Source organism: Lygodium microphyllum, chromosome 22 (assembly GCF_053477565.2).
Source record: "Lygodium microphyllum isolate KBCC chromosome 22, Lygodium_microphyllum_v1.1.10, whole genome shotgun sequence".
Taxonomy (NCBI): Eukaryota; Viridiplantae; Streptophyta; class Polypodiopsida; order Schizaeales; family Lygodiaceae; genus Lygodium; species Lygodium microphyllum.
This window is the reverse complement of record NC_141156.1, coordinates 68,910,710-68,932,480: the sequence shown is the minus strand read 5'-3', so window position 1 is coordinate 68,932,480 and position 21,771 is coordinate 68,910,710.

Below are 21,771 nucleotides of genomic sequence, written 5' to 3'. Positions count from 1 at the left end.
AGTTGGTTCACTCTACGGCATCTAAACTCGTATACGAAGTCCTACCCTTGTCACCTAAGCCGAGCCTAAATGCTTGAGAGTGTTGAGTCAGGTCGGTGAGGCCGTTGGCTTCGCAAACTTGCTTGACTTGCTCTATGAAATTGTATGGATCGTCGTGGGGCTAGTACTTATCGAGCCGCTTTGCAACGATTGGGATTTTGGACTGGCTCTTGGAGCCATGGTTTGCTTGTAATCCTGCTAGCAGTGATACCGCTAGTGCTGTGGCACTTTGCTATACTGTTGTGTTGTAGTAGTCGCTTTATGAGAAGCTCGCTCAACGTTAAGTCTCCTTCCAAGGCTCTCTTGTGATCAATTCAGTTTCTACAATTCCACCCCAAAATATGTATGTGATAATAGTAGTGAGTTCACTTATGATTCTAACCTGGAAGTAGAATCCAACAATGCAAAATTTGACTCCAAAGAGAAAGAAGAAAAAAAGGCTATCTAAGACTAAGAAGAAGGACAAAGGAAATAAAACTGTGAAAAACACCAAGAAAAATGAGGCCTAAAACCTTTTGTGTACACATCACAATGATCCCAGACATGTTCAAGTTGAATGCATTCTAAACCAAAGATGATGCAACATTTGGAACATGGCTACACACAACATCGAGTACTATTGGTACAATAGATAGAAAGGGACCAAACCAAATGCTTCCAGCCAACGGACAAACCTCTAGGCCAATCCAATTTCTACCTTGGTTGTGGTGTATACATATCAGGACTACCACCAACTTGAAAATGCATGTTGTGGGCGTGGTACAAGTAGAAAGGGCCCAGGGGATTTTCAACCCTTTGCTAAACCGATCTTCTTTTGTATGCAAGAATGATACTAGTGATTTGAGTTTTCAAACACCCAAGATTATGATGCTTAGAAGAGAAAGGGATAAGGATCGATACATATGCCCCAGGCTGCTTCTAACACACTGGAGATCAAGGAATTTGCCAAATCAAAGGTGCATAAGACTACCCAATAATGTGGGAGAATGTGCAAGGATGTCATATTGCGACCCACATGTACTTCGTGGGCAAAGCAAGATAAAATCTGCTACTAGGTGGCAGGATGCAAGTGAGCTAGTGACCATGCACCATTTGGCCCTGAGATCTAATTTGGAGGTTAAACCTATCAATTGGACCAAGTGCTCAAAGTAGCTGCAATTTACTCAATATGTTCCACCCAATTAGGGAATGCAATATTTTGTGAAAAGTCACCTCCACCTAGCATTAAAAATTCCAATGGAAAAACCCAACCCTCACCTTGATTAGAAATTTGGATTCCGTGAAGTCCAAACCATAACTGAGACTTTGCCCAAACAATAGCACACGTGACATGGGACAAAAACATACAAGTTGCATAAGAAGAACCACAACCAAGTGGAGTGAAGAACCTCGGTAGTTGCCCTAAAGTTCAAATAGGAAAGTAGCTAGAAGCTCATGATATTGGCAAGCAAAAAAGTCAAATTCTAGATGTTAACATTGAAAAGTCTCACAAGAAGAATTTGAAAGATCATCCCAAACAAATGCAGAGTAAAATTTTGGATGTTAATCCCGCAGGTAAAAGAAGTAGGTAGAATGAAAGCAAAGTTGCAACAATTGAAGGGAACCATCAATCAAATTGGGATCTCTCAATGTTACCATCCCACTAGGTGATATCCTAAATTTGGTTTCGACTTTAAAAGATCACCTCCTGAAAATGATTCAACACAAGCACCTAGTATTGCATGCATTGGAAGTAGTGGCCATGATGGCCCATGCTTTAAAGGAAACAATTTAGAAAATCTAGCAAGTTCGAGCAGGTCCCCCTATCTAATATGAAAATTCTAGTGATTCATATTCAAAGTGCAAGGACCAAATCATCCCAAAAGACCTACTTGATAGTGGATTAGGAGTCAATATCATTGCACTAGAAACTTTCAACAATTGGGATTGATGGATTGGGAACCAATCCCTTCCTAGTGAGGATGGAGAATAAGCAAACGGGTAGAACCTTTGGGAATCAGGTCTGTACTTCTAGAATTTACAACAGTTGAGTTTTCGATTTTCCTAGTGAATATGGATCATGTTTGCAAAGATTACTGCCTACTATTGGAAGACGTTGGCTATGCCAAGCTAAAGTCAATCATAACCAGGATAAGGATAAATTGACAATCTGCCAAACTTAGCGCAAGGTAATGGTCTTCTAGACGAATGTTACCCAATTCACCATGCAATGTTGTCTAGTTGTCATTGAAGTAGTCAATATGGTAGGGCTTAAGTGATGATGAGAAAGAGAGTTCTTGAAGGCTAATGCCCACTTGCAACTGTGGTGTCTCACAAATGTTCTCGAAATCAATGAATAGTAACTGTACCCTCAAGTTCTAAAAGAGTAGGAAAATGTAGACAATTTCAGGACTCACAACACAAACTGCATAGAAGGTAACGCCAATAGTGACCAAATTGTTGATACTGGCATCAATGAAATCCTAAATCAAGAGCATGATTTTGAAGCACATATGCAAAAATTGATCAGAGTAAAAGAATATGAATTAGACATAGTCTATCTTAGCAAACTGTCAAGATTAGTATCAAACTAGAGCCAATATTTAGTTAGCAACTCATCATTTTTATTTAAATGTGAAAGGATTAGTTCCTTATTCTTATTAGCATCACATTCCTTTGAAACCAGATGCTAACCTAGTGTTGATGCAACACTACAAAATGAACCTTGACATGGCTAAACAAGTCATGGATCAACTACTAAGAGTTGTTATCATTGCTCCAATAGATTGAGTGAATTGGATCTTTCCAATTGTCATTGTTTTAAAGAAAAACAAGAAACTCTGGATATGTGTGGATTACATAAAGCTTAATGCGGCCACAATCATAGGTCCCTTGCCTGGATACCATCTTGGATGAAGTAGCTAGCCCAGAGATGTACTCCTTTCTCAATGGTTTCAAGGGATACAATCAAGTGTTCCTTCCTCTAGAAGACCAAGCTTAAATAGCTTTCATCACTGCATGGGGAGGAGATGGGGAGTCTATGTTTATACAATGATGTGTTTCGGTCTCAAGAATGTTCGGGCCTCCTTTTCGAGAGACATGTAGGAGATTTTTTGGCCTTGTCTCACTAATTTTATGAGGGTATTTTTGGATAATTTTAGTATTTTTGGAAAGGCCATGCTTCACTTGATGCATCTCTGGTTTTGTCTCACAAGATATAGAGGGCTAAGTTTAAGTTTAAATCCACTCAAATGTATAATTATTATTCAAGGTGATATTTTACTAGGCCACATCATTTTCCAAAATGGCATTGCTATCAACTCCACCAAGGTGGCACTAATCATGCAAGCTATAGTATTGGATTTGTCATCTCCGTTGCTCAATTTTTTGGACAAATCTGATGGCATGACCACCACCTGCAACTTTTGGCTCACTTGGATGTTCTCCTCAACAAATTGGTGCATGTGGCCAAATCTACTTAGCAGTCAAATGAAGAAGCCGACTTGGCATTCCAACAACTTTAGTTATTACTCTCTAAAGCTCCTATTGTGATCTTAGTACCAAATTGGGCGTAGAATTTTCATGTATTTGTAGATGCATCCAATATCACTTTTGGAAGTTGTTGGGGGTAAAGGCGCCTCTGCCGTGCCGCCCCGTGTATTACTACACTGACAGTACCCGCCACTGCACACTGCAGGTGGCGGGCGCCCGTCACGTCACTTTATTCTTTATTCTTTTAGTCACAGTTTGAATAAAGGAAGGCCCGGTCACACATTGTGACTGTTGGAGTTCCCATTTCTTGTCTCTCTCTTTCTTGCTCTTGCTCTCCTGCCATAGCTCGTGTGCAAGCTTTGATCCTTCTCACCTTTCAACTGGTATCAGAGCTTGGCATTCTCTTGCTCGAGCTCGACTCGGTGCTTCCCAACCTTTGCATCAACTCGCTTCACGCATTGGGTCTCCATCCCGGCAGCCATAGCCGACCTCTCGAGCTCGCGACTCTCCCCGGCTTCCCGAGCTCCATCCCGGCCTTCTTGAGCTTCATCAGGGCCTTGCCCTTGAGGTATTGCTTTAGCATTTGCAGCCATTTGAGTATATTCTCAGTTTAAAACAGGTTGTAAATAGCAAGGGCAGCCATGGCTTCAAACCCTTGAAGCTTATTCTCCTCATATTGTGCCTTACACCTATCAAGGCTCAAAGAGGGTTGTCATAGGCCTTTGATAGGCCCTTCTTGAGCCCCCCATTACCCCCTTTTCAGCCCATGTGGAGCAGCAGCAAGTTCAGCACCAATAGGGTAGATTGCATCATTTTTTTCCAGGCTGTGAGCACTCATCTACTTCAGCTCCACACTTGGCCATTGCTTCTTGCTCTCTACCTTGATCAAGAGGGCTATAGACTTCATGTTTGATGTCATTCAAGCTTTGGGCATTGGTCTTGATCATTCGGGGCTGATCTCTTCAGATTTGGGACTATCATAAACTGTCATAACAGGCTGAAAACAAGGCAACACCATTGGCATTAGCATTTGTTGCTTATACTCCATTCCGGTTGTGCTATTTGATGCCCGTATGCAGTCTACATGATGCCTAGTGCCTTGGGAATGTATGCACATGCTTATGCCATGATTTTGGCCTGAAATATTGGCTGATTTGGGACTGTTATTTATTGTTATACGGTGCTGGAAACAGGGCAGCCACACTTGGCATTGGCATTTGATGCTTATACTCTACTCCAGTTACCTTATTTGATGCCCGTATGCAGTCTACTTCCTACCCGGATGTATTGGGGATGTATGCATTTGGTTTAACCATGATTTTGGCTTGAATTCAGGGCTGAAATCTACTGTTTAGAACAGTAAATACATGCTGGAATAACAGTGGGCTGAAGGTACTTTACATGCTTTGGCACTTACCTACCGATACCTGATGTATGCTTTGAGCTTTGGCATGATGTCTCTGACATTTGGGGACGGCTTGGAGCATATGTATGAGATTATGGGATGATTTTGAGCTTCGCATTAGCTTCGTCTTCACTGGCATTTGGACCGACTTGGCATGCTCGTGGATCGCCTATGCCTCATGTCTCTGCTTGATAGTTAGGCTTTTGCATTACATGCTTTGGTTCGTGTATGCCATACCGACATTTGGAGCTTGGATTTGGATGTATTTGAGCATTCCTGGCTTACTTGATCACTGATCTTGGTTGCTATTTGGATGTCATTGAGTTGACCGAGAGTTTATTTGGGGTTATGTATTGCTTCATGGTTAATACGACCGGTGCTTCATGTATGTCATGCTCTCTTGGATGCGCTTGATGCATTGACAGGGTCACTTATCACACTGGTGCTTTCTCTTGGGTTGTTTGAGCTTCTGAGCTCGCTTTGTACGCCTTTTGTGCCAGTGGGAGCATTTTACATGCTTGCTTGACCTTTGACAGTTGCATGCTATTGGAGCACTTACATGTATTTGGAGCAGTTTATGTCTTGAGCAGCTACATACGCATTGAGACTTTGGGATCATACTCCGATCTTTATGGATATGCATTGATGTACTCTTGGTTCATAGGATGCTTATGAGCTGAGTCTCATATTTGGATCTCTCTTTGAGCAGACACCTATTTGTGTCAGGTTTTGGCAGTTACAGGAACACTTTGCCTAGAGTGTCTGGGGGTGTGCCTTTCACTGGCAGATGTTATTTTGACATGCTTCGGTGTTGAGCTCATTTTCTTTTCAATGTCATTGGCCTTGCTTATGTCCGTTTCATGCTGGCTTTGGACCTAGCATTGTTTGCTTGACATTGGATTCTATTTTGGGACAGTTTTCTCTCTAGACTACATACCTGCAATTTATTACAGCAAGCAGTTATTGGTGGACTGAGGTGTACTTTTCATGCTGAAATATCCTGATTTGGTGTACCACACCTAGTACTAAGTGGGCAGCAACATTTGGCTCACTCTGCTTGCCCTTTGGACCCCGTTTTGGTCATTTTTGGGCAGTTTCTGCAGTAAAACAGCAAGCAGTTTTGGACTGTTTGGGCATTTCCAGCCTGCATAATGGTGTCATCTTCGTATGATAGTGCCATCTTTAACATTACAAAGTTGGATGGTACCAACTACTCTTACTGGAAGAGTCAAATTTGGCAGGTCTTGGTGCAGAAATCTCAGATTAAGCCACTTTGGTTGAGTGGGGAGCAGCCTGAAACTATGGACAATGACGACTGGCTTGAACTTGATGAGCTATGCAAGTCCACGATTGTATTGTCTCTCACTGAACAGGTACATTATAATGTATTTGAGGAAACACAGAGTGCATGGGATCTATGGAATAAGATCAAGAATCTTTATGATAAGAAAAGTCCGGCAAGTCAGATGTACTGGTTGAAGCAGCTTATGGATCTGCGCATGAAGGATAATGCGACTATGTCTGCTCACTTGAGCCAATTCCATGCTATACTGAAGAACTTGACTTCGCAGGATATCACCTTTGGAGAGGAAGTAACTCCTCTTTTCTTGCTTGGGACTCTGAATGAGTCATGGGATGTATTCCACACTGCACTTTGTGCCTCTAGTGCTACTCTAAAATTGGCAGATGTTGAGAGTGCTCTTCTTCAGGAAGAGGTGAATCGCAAAAACTTGGATGCCTCTCGTGGTAGTCATGCTTTGACAGTTAGAGGCAGGAATGACAGGTATGACCGTGGTAATGGCCGAGGCCGTGACTCGCAGAAGGGTCGGTCTAAATCTCGTGGCAAGTCGCGTAGTAAGTCGCGTGGGCGCAATGTAAATGTCACTTGTCATCATTGTGGGAAAAAGGGCCATATTAGACCACAGTGTCATGAGTTGCGCAATGAGAAGCGCAAGGATAAGGGGAAAGATAAAGTGCAGGAGAAGTCCTCTGATCGTAGCATAGTACCTACGAAGTCCAGCGTCAAGATTGAGGAAATTAATGTCACGCAGACTGAGGAGTCCGATGGTGGTGATGAGTTTATACTTGCAGCTAGTTCTTCTGATGCTTCACACTTGACTGAGACATCTAGTATGTATGCACAGTGCTGGTTATTGGATTCCAGAGCATCCTTCCATGTGACGCCTTACCGTGAGTGGTTCCACTCTTACCGCACTATATCTGGTTCAGCCAGACTTGGAGACGACAGGTCTCTTGACATTGTGGGCATGGGTGATATTCAGTTGCAGTTTTCCACTGGCAGTTCATTTTTGCTTAGGGATGTACGTCATGTACCTGCGCTTACGCGCAGTCTTATGTCTGCAGGACAGCTGGATGATGCAGGATTTCATGTATGTTTTGGGGATTCTGCCTGGAAGATTACTCGTAGCAGACTTGTGCTTACTAGAGGCGCCAAGGCTGGCAGCCTCTATCCTCTTGTTGTATCTGGGTCTTCTGTAGACCATGTTTTGGCAGTGGGCTCTATCCCACATGTATCACTTTGGCATGCCCGTTTGGGGCATATGTCTTTGAAGGGAATGAAAATGTTATCAGGTTTGCAATATCTTCCGTCTTTGGACTATGCACGTTTTGACTCGTGTGATCATTGTCTTTATGGTAAGCAGAATAGGTCTACGCATAAGAAATCGGGTAGGCCATGTATGAGTGAACCCTTGGCTTTGGTGCATTCAGATGTTTGTGGGCCCATGCCGTGTATGTCTATGGGTGGCATGAAGTACTTTGTTACCTTCATTGATGATTTTTCTAGGAAAGTGTGGGCTTATCCCATAAAGCAAAAGTCCGATGTCTTGGCAGTCTTTCAGCGTTGGCTTGCTCTTGTTGAGAACCAGACTGGGTATAGGCTGAAATGCCTTAGGACTGACAATGGGGGAGAATATGTCTCACGTGCTTTTGAGCAGTTTTGTGATGACAGGGGTATTAAGCGTCAGTTGACCGCCCCTTACACCCCCGCCCAAAATGGTTTGGCCGAGCGCATGAACAGGACTATTCAAGAGCGTGTCCGCTCTATGCTTAGCCATGCAGGCCCACCACAGAGCTTTTGGGCTGAGGCAATTAGTACAGCAGTGCATGTCATAAACCGATCGCCTTCCAGTGGATTGGATTTCCAGGTTGCAGAGGAAGTTTGGGCTGGTAAGCCACCCTCTTATGCGCATCTCCGTGTCTTTGGATGTGAGGCATTCTGCCATGTGCCCAAGGACAAGAGGAGTAAATTGGATCCAAAGAGCATTAAATGCATATTCCTTGGCTATGGTGAGTCAGGAGAGATGGGCTATCGCCTATGGGATCCGCATGCGCGGAAAATAGTACGTAGCCAAGATGTCATCTTCCATGAAGACAAGGTGCACAGGCAGCCTGAGAAGGTCGTTGAGATCCGCAGAGTGATCTTTCAGGAGGAGCCTAGAGCTCCAGCATAGCCAGTAGTACAGCCTGCAGCAATTCCTCCACAGGGCCAGGATGTTGGACAGGCAGTTAGACAAGCAGCAGAACCTGCGATGAGATGGTCTGCTAGAGACAGACGTCCACCTGACAGATTTCAGCCCTCTATGCATTATGTTTTGGTTACAGATGCAGGAGAGCCTTTCACTTATGATGAGGCTATGCGCAGGGGTGACAGTCACTCCTGGGAGAGGGCTATGCAGTCTGAGATAGACTCCCTGCATAAGAATGAGACTTGGGATTTGGTTGCCTTGCCTAAGGGCAAGAAGGCTTTGCCATGCAAGTGGGTGTACAAGCTAAAAAGTACCCCTGGACACCCCAAGCCGGCATACAAGGCTAGATTGGTAGCAAAGGGTTTTAAGCAAGAACATGGTGTGGACTTTGATGAGGTCTTCTCTCCTGTGGTTAAGATGACCACCCTGCGCTTAGTCTTGGCTTTGGTTGCACAGCTTGACTTAGATCTATATCAGATGGATGTCAAGACGGCTTTTCTACATGGGGACTTGCATGATGAGATCTATATGGATCAGCCTAAGGGCTTTGCAGAACCTGGCAGGGAGCACCTAGTGTGCAAGTTGAAGAAGAGCTTGTATGGCTTGAAGCAGGCACCTAGGGAATGGTATCATAAGTTTGATGCCTTTATGCAGTCACAGGGCTACATCAGGAGTGCTATGGATCCGTGTCTTTACACGAAGAAAGCCCGTGATGGCAGTTTGCTTATCTTGGTACTCTATGTTGATGATATGCTGATAGCAGGGAAAGCTCATGATGAGCTAGATGCTCTTAAATCTCAGCTGAAGAAGAGCTTTGAGATGAAGGATTTGGGACAGGCCTCACATATACTTGGGATGCGCATTAAGCGCGATAGGCATCAGGGGCTTTTGTATCTCTCACAGTGGGAGTACATTCATAAAGTCCTTGAGTGCTTCCGCATGCAGGATGTAAAGCCTATTGGCTATCCATTACCTTCTTATGTGAAGGTATCACAGGCCGATTGTCCGCAGACAGATGAGCAGAGGGCCGAGATGGCCAAGATCCCTTATGCTTCAGCCGTGGGCAGTTTGATGTATGCCATGATAGCCACTCGTCCAGATATTGCGCATGTAGTTGGTGTTGTGGCACGCTATATGGCTACACCTGGCAGCAAACATTGGGATGCCGTGAAGGGTATCATGAGGTACCTGATGGGCACAGTAGATATGTGTATTTGCTATGGCAGCCAGGATACAGGGGTCATGGGGTACACTGACTCCGATTATGCAGGACATGCAGATAGTAGGAAGTCCACTTCTGGCTATGTATTCACCTATGCTGGAGGGGCTGTCTCTTGGATGTCCAGGGTTCAGAAGTGTACGGCTTTGTCTACCATTGAGTCCGAGTATGTTGCAGCCACTGAGGCTTGCAAGGAGGCCATATGGTTAGGACGTCTAGTTGCTGACCTTGGGATTGATGCTACACCTACACTGCATTCGGATTCTATGAGTGACATTCAATTGGCTAAGAATCCGGTCTTCCATGCGAAGACGAAACACATTGAGGTGAGGTATCACTTCATACGTGGTGTCGTGGAGGACAGGTCTGTTGACCTTGTCAAGATCTCCACTGACGAGAATCCTGCAGATCTACTCACGAAGAGCCTCACTACTGAGCGCTTTGCCTTCCTCAGCAGGTTGATGGGCGTTGGATGAGATGTCGCCTTTCCTCATCCCTTGTACCTATGTACATTTGTACTGTCTTTTCTTTTTCTTTTCTCTCTCACTAGGGCAGATTCGCCTTTAAGTGGGAGGTTGTTGGGGGTAAAGGCGCCTCTGCCGTGCCGCCCCGTGTATTACTACACTGACTGTACCCACCACTGCACATTGCAGGTGGCGGGCGCCCGTCACGTCACTTTATTCTTTATTCTTTTAGTGACAGTTTGAATAAAGGAAGGCTCGGTCACACATTGTGACTGTTGGAGTTCCCATTTCTTGTCTCTCTCTTTCTTGCTCTTGCTCTCCCGCCATAGCTGGCGTGCAAGCTTCGATCCTTCTCACCTTTCAGAAGTGTGCTTATGCAGTAGGATGCCAATGGTTGGTCTCATTAGTGCTTTATGCTAGTAGGAGAGAACAACTATTAAGTAACCAAAAGAGAATGTCTTGGCATGATGTACTCCATTAAGAAGTTTCAACATTATTTTCTCAGATATTCCATTGTTTTTCATGTAGATCATTTAGTGCTAGTTTACTTGGTCAAGCAACAAAATGTCACTGGTGACTCACCTAATGGATTCTCATGCTATAGGAATTTGATTACACAATCCTTTATCATCTTGGAACCTAGTATGCCACTGCATATTTTCTATCTTACCTTGATTCTTGAGAACCAGCAAGTGGTATTGAAGATGACTTCTCAGATGCCCAATTTTTTGTCTTAGAAGTGAATGAACTAGACTTGGTACCACCAAACCCTTCGTGGTCGTGGTATGAAGAAATTATGAATTTCTTGGAAACTAACATACCCTTGTGCCATCTCTAGAAGGACCAACGGAAATGATTGGCTCTCCAATGCCAGTAATTTGAAATTGACATGGGACAATTGTACTACCATAATCTTTCTAGAGTGCTACAAAGAATGGTCTTCTCTATGGAACAGCTTGCTATCATGGAGAAAGCCCATTGAGGAATTGTTAGTGGTCACTTCACGAGTGAAGTTATAACAACCCATAGAATCTAGCAAGCTAGTTTGTGGTGGCCGATCATACATTGTGATGTTTGTAAGTGGGTCCAACACTATGTTTCCTGCCAATGGCTAGGTCAACCTGCCATAGTCACGGGATGCTTCGTGGGCTTATAGAACAACTCATAGTGTTGTCACGGGATATATGCCAATTGAATTGATGTATGGTCAGAAGCCAATTATGCCAATAGAAGAGACGCTTGTTACATAGAGTGTGATACCTTAGGAAGGGGGGTTTAAAAGATAGTTGTTGGTTTTACACATAATGCACTTGAAAAAATGGCAAGCAGACATTAGAAAAATAGTGGAGAAGTTAGAGGAAGCCATACTTCAAAATAAGTAGTTTAATTAAGAGACATAGACTCTGGTCAAGAGTCATACACAAGGTGATTGGGTGCTCACTTATTATAGTACCCTAGAAAATCCTTATAGTACCAGTCAAAAAATGTCTACACGATGGTTTGGTCCATTTGTCGTTAAGACACCTATTTGAAATTTTACTATTATATTATTTTGTAATTAATCAAATGACTTTTAGTTTTTAAATAAACTTGTAACCCCACTTCAATAATACTCTATTTACACCTTTTTCTTTTTTCTTTATAATTATATTTCAATTAGTCTTATAAAATACATTTCATTCTAATTATTTTGTAATTTATATTTACACTTTCATTTTTTCTTCTCTCCCCTTCCTCGTCCTCCTCCTCTCTCTCTCTCTCTCTCTCTCTGTCTCTCTCTCTCCAATTTTAAGGTGCAACCATGTTTGGAAGGTTTAGATTGGAATGGTAGAGACCGTGTTTAAGGCATAAGCATTTCTTGAAGGTTTAGACACTATAAGGATTTAAACGTATAGCGACGGCGGGTAGCAACGTAGATAGTGGTATCGCTATTGCGACGCGAATAGCGATGACCCACATGGGAAAAAACAGGCCGAAACCCGAGCGCGGGTTCATTTCCCGCATTTTTGCCGAACTTTTCGAGAGGGATAGCGAGAGAGAGAGTGACCATTGTGAGAGAGGGAGAGGAAGAAGGCTTGTGGCCGCCGCTGCCGCGGCCGCCGCCATTCATGATGGAGAGGAGGAGCCTTCATCGTGAAGAGGAGCCGCCAAACCCTTGCCATATCTCATCGGTAAGTCTAGTCTCTCCTTCTTTTGCTTGTTTAGGGTTTAATTCTCTCCTTCTTTTGCTTGTTTAGAAGAGGAAATGAGAGAGAAAGAGAGGGAGAGGGAGAGGGAGAGGGAGAGGGAGAGGGAGAGGGAGAGGGAGGGAGAGAAAGAGAAAGAGAGAGGGAGAGGGAGAGAAAGAGAAAGAGAAAGAGAAAGAGAGGGAGAGGGAGAGGGAGAGGGAGAGGGATGGGGAGGAAATGAGAGAGGGAGAGGGAGGGAGAGTGCATTCTCTCTCTCCCTCTCCCTTTTGCTTTTATAATTTGTGTATATATATTGAGAGAGGGAGAGGAAATGAGAGAGAAAGAGAGGGAGGGGGAGGGGGAGGGAGGGAGGAAATAAAAGAGGGAGGGGGATGAAATGAGAGAACGAGAGAGAGGGAGAGGGAGGGAGAGAGAAAGAGAGAGGGAGAGAAAGAGAAAGAGAAAGAGAAAGAGAAAGAGACGGAGAAGGAGGGGGGAGAAAATGAGAGAGGGAGAGAAAGAGAAAGAGAGGGAGAGAGAGAGGGATGGGGAGGAAATGAGAGAGGGAGAGGGAGAGGGAGGAAATGGAAGAGGGAGGGGGATGAAATGAGAGAATGAGAGACAGGGAGAGTGTATTCTCTCTCTTATTTATTTAATTTTTGTATAATTTGTATATAATGAGAGAGGGAGAAGAAATGAGGGAGAGGGAGAGGGATAAAGAGAGTGAAATTAAAGAGAGGGACAGGGAGGAAATGGGAGAGGGAGGGGGAGGAAATGAGAGAGAGAGAGAGGGAATGAGAAAGGGAGAGTGTATTCTCTCTCTTATTTATTTATTTTTTGTATAATTTGTATGTAATGAGAGAGGGAGAAGAAATGAAGGAGAGGGAGAGGGAGAAAGAGAGGGAAATTAAAGCGAGGGAGAGGGAGGGGGAGAGGAAATGAGAGAGGGAGGGGGAGGAAGAGAGAGAAAATGAGAGAGGGAGAGGGAGAGGGAATGAGAGAGGGAGAGGGAGAGGGGGGGAGAGACGAAAACATAATAGGCAAATGAGAGAGGGAGAGGGAGGGAGAAGAAATGAAAGTAGGAAAGGAAGAGAGCAAAAGGAAATGAGAGAGGGAGAGGAGAGAGAAAAAAAGAGAGAATGAGAGGAGAGGGAAAAAGAGATAAGATGTTAAAGATAATAGGCAAATAGAGCAAGAGAGGGTGTGGGTGAGAGTGAGGGCGAGGGAGGGAGAGGAAATGAGAGAGGGAGAGGAAGAGAGAAAAAAATGAGAGGAAGAGGAGAGAGAAAAAGAAAAAAAATTATTAAAAATAATAGAGAAATAGAAAAAGAGAGGGTCAGGATGAGGAAGGGACAGGAAATGAGAGAGGGAGAGAAAGAGAGAAAGGTAAATGAGAGAGGGAGAGGAGAGAAAAGAGAGAGAGAGAGAGAGAGAGAGAGGAGAGAGAAAAATAGAAAATCATTAAACCTAATAGAAAAAGAGAGAGAAAGAGAGGGCGAGGGCGAGGGAGGGAGAGGAAGAGAGAAAATGAAATGAGAGAGGGAGAGGAAGAGAGATGAGAGAGGGAGAGGAGAAAGAAAAAGGAATGAGAGAGACAAGAGAGAGAAAAGGAAATGAGAGAGAGAGAGGAGAGAGAAAAAGAGAAATATCATTAAACCTAATAGGGAAAGAGAGAAAGAGAGGATGAGGGCGAGGGAGGGAGAGGAAATGAGAGAGGAAGAATAAGAGAGAAAACGAAATATAATATGCTAGGTACTGAGTACTAGGTCTTGGATACTAGTGTTCTATGATACTATATGCTAGATCATAGAAAAAGAGAGAGATGGAAGGAGAGGATAACAATCTAAGAAAAGAAAAGAATGATAACAAAAACAAATTGTTTGTTGTAACGTAGAAAAAATGGAAAATGAAGAAGGTCCTATTGTTTAAGATTGCAAGGCGTATCTTAATCAGCGTGTCTCATGTCCTTGCTCTCAATGGAAGCTGGCAATTAGACGAAAACGCCAATTATCTATAGAACACGTACGACGATTTGGTGAGTTTCAATCTGAGATCATTGATCAAGCGATTGCGGATTTTTAGCAAACGGTAATTTGAAGTTAATATCAATCATGCATTGTACTCGCAAGCTAATTGAATACCAAATACAATAAGATTGGGTCTTGCTGCAAATTTTCTATCCAGGGAGGTGATGTCTCGTCCCAAGGGGGAGTGCACCCTTTGCGGCCAATTAGAAGAGTACGTGGGCATGCGATGGATGGAGTGCAGGAGCCAATCCACTACTCGCAAGGCCAATCTATACCGTCAATGCCAGAGGAGACAGGCAACCTTCCAGACCTACCTACAATCTTGGAGCCTGAGATGGAGGCAATGATCGATGCATTGATTCCCATGGATGTCGGGACTTCTGATCTGCTTAGAGAGGAAGCATCCATACCATTATATGATAGGTGCCGAGTATTTCGGCTAAAAACATTGCTTGCACTCTTAAGTATGCAAGCAAAATACGGGTGGAGCAATACGAGTGTAACTGAGTTGTTCAGATACCTGCACTCTTAAGTATGCAAGCAAAATACGGGTGGAGCAATACGAGTGTAACTGAGTTGTTCAGATACCTTGTACATACGCTTCATTGTTTTTTTTTTCGACACTATTATTACAAACATTTGTGCTTTTTCAAGGTGTTTTATGATTTTTTTCAAGTTATTGAAATATCATATATTACCACCTGCAAATATCATGCCTGAGTCTCGTGATGATGTACGACATGTTTTACGGAAGCTTGGCATGGACTACAATAACATCCATGCATGTATCAATGATTGCATACTGTTTCGAGGAGAATATGAGACTATGGAGACATGTCCAAAGTGTGGTGCTCACAGGTATCGATAGGACTTGCAAGGGCAAACCATTCCTCAAAAAGTTCTCAAACACTTTTCGCTTATCCCCCGCATAAACCACATGTTTTATACGTCCGGCATGGCGAGCTTGAGAACTGGTATGCCCAGAATAGGTCCACGGATGGAGTTCAACGAATATCAGCCGATTCGCGCGCATACAGCCACATTGACTCTACCTTTCTAGGTTTTGCTCGATAGCCAAGGAATCTTCGGCTTGGTCTTGCAATGGATGGCCTGAACCCATTCAGTCTGCGCTCAACTTCTTACAGTGTGTGGCATATAGTCCTTGTCAACTACAATATCCCTCCATGGCTTTCTACGAAGAAAGGACATCTCATCCTTAGCTTGATTGTCCCGGACCGCTACAAAGTAAAAAATATGGACGTGTATCTTCGTCCATTAGTCAATGAGCTTAAGATTTTGTGGGAGGAGGGGGTTACCATGCAAGATATGAGCAGGCGCGATGGTCGGCGGTCAGCCAATATTCGAGCCATTGTCATGTGGACGATGCATGACTTTCTGGGATTGGGAGAGTGCTTAAGTAAGCAGGCCTCCGTTCTCACTGGTAATATCTATATTTTATCTTGTTCAAGCAAGTATTAACTAGGTCGTGGTATTGGAACAGGTCTGGTTACCTCAGGTTATCATACATGTCCATTTTGTGAGCCACAATTAGACTCCCAAAAGTCACGAACCATGAAGAAGATGGTATATCAAGGACACATTGCTTTCTTGCCGGAGGATCATGAACTTAGGGAAGGTTTCCTTGGACGACCTCCAACACATATGAACGCCGCAAGCTGGTACGAGCTAAAAATGGTCCACGTGAAATCATATCCAAATGGAATGCGGCAGTTCTCAATTTTCTACGAGTTGCCATATTGGACCCACTTATAGGTCAACCACTTGTTGGATCCCATGTATATTTTCAAGAATGTGGGTAGCTTGTTATGGGACCACATCACAGGAAAGAGAGACACTATCGGGGCACGAATGGATTTGAAGGAGGTAGGTAAGATGGAGGCGCTTTGGTCGCAGTCGAGTCCTGATGGTCGCGTGCAGCTTCCTCACGCTCCTTGGGTTTTGTCCACTAAAGAAGAGCGCATTGTGAAGCAAGTAATCAAGTCTATCTGCACTCCGACGGGTATGATGCATTCTCTCAGGTCCGCATTTTCTAAAAACGACCAATTATGAGGGCTAAAATCCCATGACTGGCATAAGATATGTCAGGTTTGTACTAGGAATGGATTGTAATTAGCGTGGGAATTTTGCTATTTGGAATGTAGCCATTATTCATAATGCTTTCTTATTTGTGGCAGTTTCTATTGATCGTGATCGTAGAATGTCTTACTCCAGAAATACGCGGGGCCATTTACAGGTTGTCGACTTTGGTGCAATGGATCTCACAGAAGGAGATTAAGACGTCCTCTATTGAATCTGCGAGGCGGGGAGCAGTGGAGACAGTTTGTCTCTTTGAGAAATACTTATCCACCAGCATGCTCACGATACAAATCTACCTTCTCGTGCATCTTGTGGATGAAGTGGAGATTGCTGGACCTGTCCATACATGATAGATGTTCTTCTTGGAGCACTTCATGAAAACCCTGAAAGGCTTTGTGTGACAACGAGCTCGGCCAGAAGGTAGCATGGCCGAAGTTTGGTTGGTGTCTGAGGCGCTGTCGTATTGCTGCGCATTCGAGGTGTGTAAACCACCCAAAAGTTGTGCATGGGATTTGGTACTTTGTACATATTTAGTTGTTGTGATTACATTTATTCTCAGCGTATGAGTATTGATGCTCACATGAAGGGCTTCACTTCAGAAGTTTTTGTTAATAGCATACTTATTAGTATCTATGGTAAATGTGGCGCTTGTAGCCCTTGGTGGGCAACTCTTTTGTGGATATGTATGGGAAATTTGGCTCCCTTGCGGAAGTACATCATGTTTTCAACAACTTACCCATTCGTGATGTAGTCTCTTGCCTCAGCTTTATATTGGAAACAAACTGGTAGACATGTATGGCATAAGTGGCTTACTTGCTGAAGCACATTGTGTTTTTGACATGCTGCCAGTTCATGATGTAATCTCATGGAATGCATACATTTCAAGAAACGCTGAACTTGGAGCTTGGGGGATTTCTTGAAATCTTTGACAGTGGTGAAGGTTCGACATCATCCAGCTGCCGAGCACAGTCTTATTACTGGATTCAGAGGGTCTAATAAAGGAAAAAGCTTTGCCACGGATGGCTATTTTTGAAAAAGGAAAGAGCCTTTTTGGGGGGAAGAAGGGGAGCTATTTTGAAAAGAAGAAGAGGTATTTTGGGGAGAGAGGAACGCGGCAGGAAAGGGAGGAGGACTGAAAAACGACAGAGAAACAGAGCACTAGAGGGGAATCTACGAAGGAAGAGAGGAGAGTTTTTTTTAGGAATCTAATGGTGTGGATGGATAGCACAAAAGCATGAATGCAGAGATAGGGACGGACAGGGGACGCGGAGGGACTTTGGGTGTCCATGGAAGAACGGTGCTGGTACTAGCTAAAGGGGCAATTCTGATTGGGCGACACGGCACCAAGAGACCGCATTAGCTGCACACCCTGTCTGCGCTCGCTTCCATGACGATTGAGTAGCGGTGTGTAGAGAAGATCCAGCAGAACAGTGCCAAGGGAAGAGAGGACATGGCGTATCTTTAGCTTCGAACGCCCTTCGTAAATCTGGTCTAACTTTAGTCAAAACCACCTGGAACTTATGATTGAAAGGCACTGAAGGAAGAAGAAGACGAATCAAGATGAGAACAAATGATAATTGTAGAAGAAGACGTCGGTGATATTGACAGAGGATTGGGGAAGAAGAAAAAGCCGGAGTCGAAGAGCAATCTGGGAGGGGCTGATCATTTTGGGAAAAAGACGTAGAGGGCGATTTTCTGTATGGAAGGAGGGAGGCCCAGAGGGAATCGACAATTGGACTTTCCCTCGCAATGAAGTCTCGATCTGAGTTTTTTTTACGAAGAATGTTCTGCTTCATGTTAAGGATTAGAGTATACAGTATTTCCTGGGCGCAAAAGCTATAGCAAAAACAAACAAAAAGAAGGAGGCTAGAAGCGAAAGATCAGGAATGCGATGGCACCCTTGAAGACTACCGAATACTAAACTGTTGGACTATCGATAGGTGGCTCAACTACCGTGAATTCCCTGGAGAAAATCTGGAACAAGGAGAGCCTCATTGGAGAACCCAAGAGGAAGTCGGAGGCAAGGACTGCTACGAAAGAGAAGATGAAGGAAAGGACATAGTTGCTGCAATACAGAGCGACGTATGAGGGTGTTATACATATCTCTCTGATCACAGGCACTTCAACATCGAGCGGAGCTACAACAATTTAATTTCGGCCTGCTCTATCTCACCCCGCAATATTAATTCATGTCGTGATCTAAAGCTACTTTCAGCTGCAATATACAAGAAGAAAATCTTGAGCAGTGCCACGATGGATGATGCAAATAACCGGACTAAAGGGGAGAACATCAGTGTTCCCTTGCTGTACCAATGTTACTGTCACTAACCAGAGCAAGAAAGCAACTGATAGTGCGATTGAGATGATGTTCATTAAGAAGAAAGTTGATCCAAGTATCAGAGGTCCAGACTCTGAATCTTATCTTGCCTAGTGGCCAAGCTATTTATCTTTAACAGCAGCACATCAACAGAATTGATTCTCGAATTTTTCTCCCTTGATCCTGAAGACCCAGCTATCAGCCTCTAATGAAGACACAGAGTGTATTACAGAAACTGAACCAGTTTTGACCGCTTTCTAACTCTATCATGATGAGTTGAAGATGAATATATAGAAGCAAATAATATAGAGTTACCAGAATTATGGAAAGTTATGATTCCCACATATCATCAGGAAAATAAGAGCTTATTCCTTACTATTATGACTGCTGGATGTTTGTTCCTTCAGCCAATAGAGTACAAAGTGCCTTTCTTGACTCTCTTTATAAAACAACTTCTTGTATTCTGTGTTTCGTTAGACTTCATCAATTCCAAACTATATGATCTCGTTTACAGGCACATGATGAAGTAATCAATCAGTTTCAGGTTCTTTTACAGTGACAGAAATTGACATGCTAGTCTATTTTGAAGAGTAAATCTACATCCTCTCTTGAAAGTAACGACCTATAAAAGAGGTCTACCACAAAAGGCTGCAGAAAAAGTTTGAACTTTTATCCTGAAATTTATCTAGGTCTTCTGAAGACGCGACTTTGCTTTCACAAACCCTTCGACATCTTTGGTGAACCCGACGTGAAAGCGTCGCAGAAATTTCAGGATGGGAGATTCTTCAGCCTCTATTTCAGCCTCTTCTACAACTCCAGCTGCCTCTACTTCAGCTCCATCTATGACTGCTGCGTCAAGTACTTCAACGGAGGATCTAAAACAGATTTTGCAGAATATGTCCATGTATATGCAGCTCCAAAATCAGCAAACACAAATGTATATGCAGCAGCAACAACAATTGCATCAACAGCAGTTGTCTCAGCAAAGGCAACTCTATTCGGAGCAGGAGAATGCAAACAGCGCGACTAAGGCTATTGAAGCAGTTGAGAGTGAGAAGAAGCTATTTGACGGGCGTAATGTTTCAGCATATTTGAAGACATATGAGATCAAGATGGGGTTCTTTGGAGTTCCTGCTGGACTTATGAGTAAGTACTTCCTTCGACTTGTCACACCTGCTTTGAGGACAAAGGTGACTGATTTATATATTCAAAATACACATTGGCAAGATTTTAAGAAGGCTCTTAAAGAAGAATATTTCCTTGAGGACTTTGGTATGGCTACTCGACGGTCATTCCGAGAGTGGGTCTACATGCCAAACAAAGGTCTTGCTGCTTCGGAGTTGATTCGAGAATTCGAAGAAAGGTATAGTCAGCTTGATGCTATTGAACAAAGAGCATTGGATGTTGAAAAAGTTGAGCTTTTCTTGCAAGCTGCAGATCCTGCTCTTCAAGAAGAATTGGGTGAGCTTCTTGAAGATCGCACGAAGCCTATGGGTCTAAAAACTGATTGGCAGGATGCTCAGGATGCAGTTTCGACATTGACCAAGAGGAGGATATGGAAGACTCGTCTACAGAATGGTTCCATGACACCTACATCATCATCTGTTCCTATGCCTACTTCTATCCCTGTTATTTCTTCTCCTCCTCAGCCAGTTTCTTGGCCTATGCCAGTGCCTACTGTTTCTACTCCACCTATTCCTCCTATTCCACGACCGATGCCTACACCTTCTGCTCCAAACCCATCTGTTCCATCGGTGCCTACCTCTATTGATGATATAATCAAAGGAATCACAGATTTGACACTTGAGTCAGTCAAAGCGGAGTTGGTGGGTAAGTTGAAGGAGCAGTTTGCTTCCACTGTGCCTGCTACTTCTTCTAGTGCTCCTATTGCACCTAGGAGTGCTCCTAGTGCTCCTAGGAGAGATCGGAGATGTATTTGGTGTGATAGTACGGAGCATCAGCATTGCAGGGATTGTGACTCTTTCCAGGATGCAAGGAGGCAAAATTTGGTATATTGGGGGCAAGATGGTAAGATTTGGTTGACTGAGACAGGAGCTCCACTTGCTACCAACTTTGGTAAAGGTGGAATGAAGAAGTTAGTGGAGGACATGGCTGCGCGTACTTCTTATGTGGCAACTAGAGGTGATGCTTCCGCATATGGAGTACAGATTGAGAAGGGATCGGAGACTCAGTCCGCACTATGGACTTATGCTATGGAGACTGCAAACAAGGGGAAAATTCAGCAAACTGTTTTGACTAGCGCAGGCTCTAGCATCAGATCAGAGACAGGATGGGACTCGCCTGTTGACAGGTATTCTATTTATGCTTATTTGGCTAAATCTCATGGTGCAGATGTATTTGTTGAGGAGAAGCGTAAGAGGGATGAAGAAAATCCAAGTGCAGCTAAGAAGACTAGAGGGGGTGAGTTTGTTACTCCACCTACTGCAGGACCGTCTTCACGATCAGGGCCAGATCGACAGATGGAGGATGCTCAAAAGAGAGAAAAGAGGCAAGAGCCTAGAGAGAGAAAGCAGCCAGGATTCAGATTGATGTCCGATATTGAGACATCTACAGACATGAAGAAAATCTTTAATGATAAGATACTTGGCAGTGAGGTGACTTTCACTATTTCTGAGATTTTGGGCATCTCAAAAAGAGAGTTTCAGGATCAGTTTCAGGAGGTCCTGAAGAGGAAAAGACATGCATTGGCTACCACTGATACACAGGGAGTTTTGATTGGAGAGTTGGATGATGATGATGATGAGGTTATGGTTGATAATGCTTCTGTTTTGCCACAGGTCCAGCCTATGCATTATGCTGAAATTGATGAGCCTGTTTTGATACCGCGTAGTCACTTTTCGCGGAGCCATTGGGCTAGAGCAACTACAGAGACTATGGTAAAGGTTGGAGAAAAACAGGTGCCTTATGTAGCATTGGTTGATCATGGTTCAGAGATTAACCTCATTGTTCGTGGAGTTTATGAGAGTAACAGATGGCCTATGGATGTAGAGCATGGGTGGCGTATGAGAGCCGCCAATAACACTGCAGGTGATTTATATGCTGCTTGCCCTAGTGT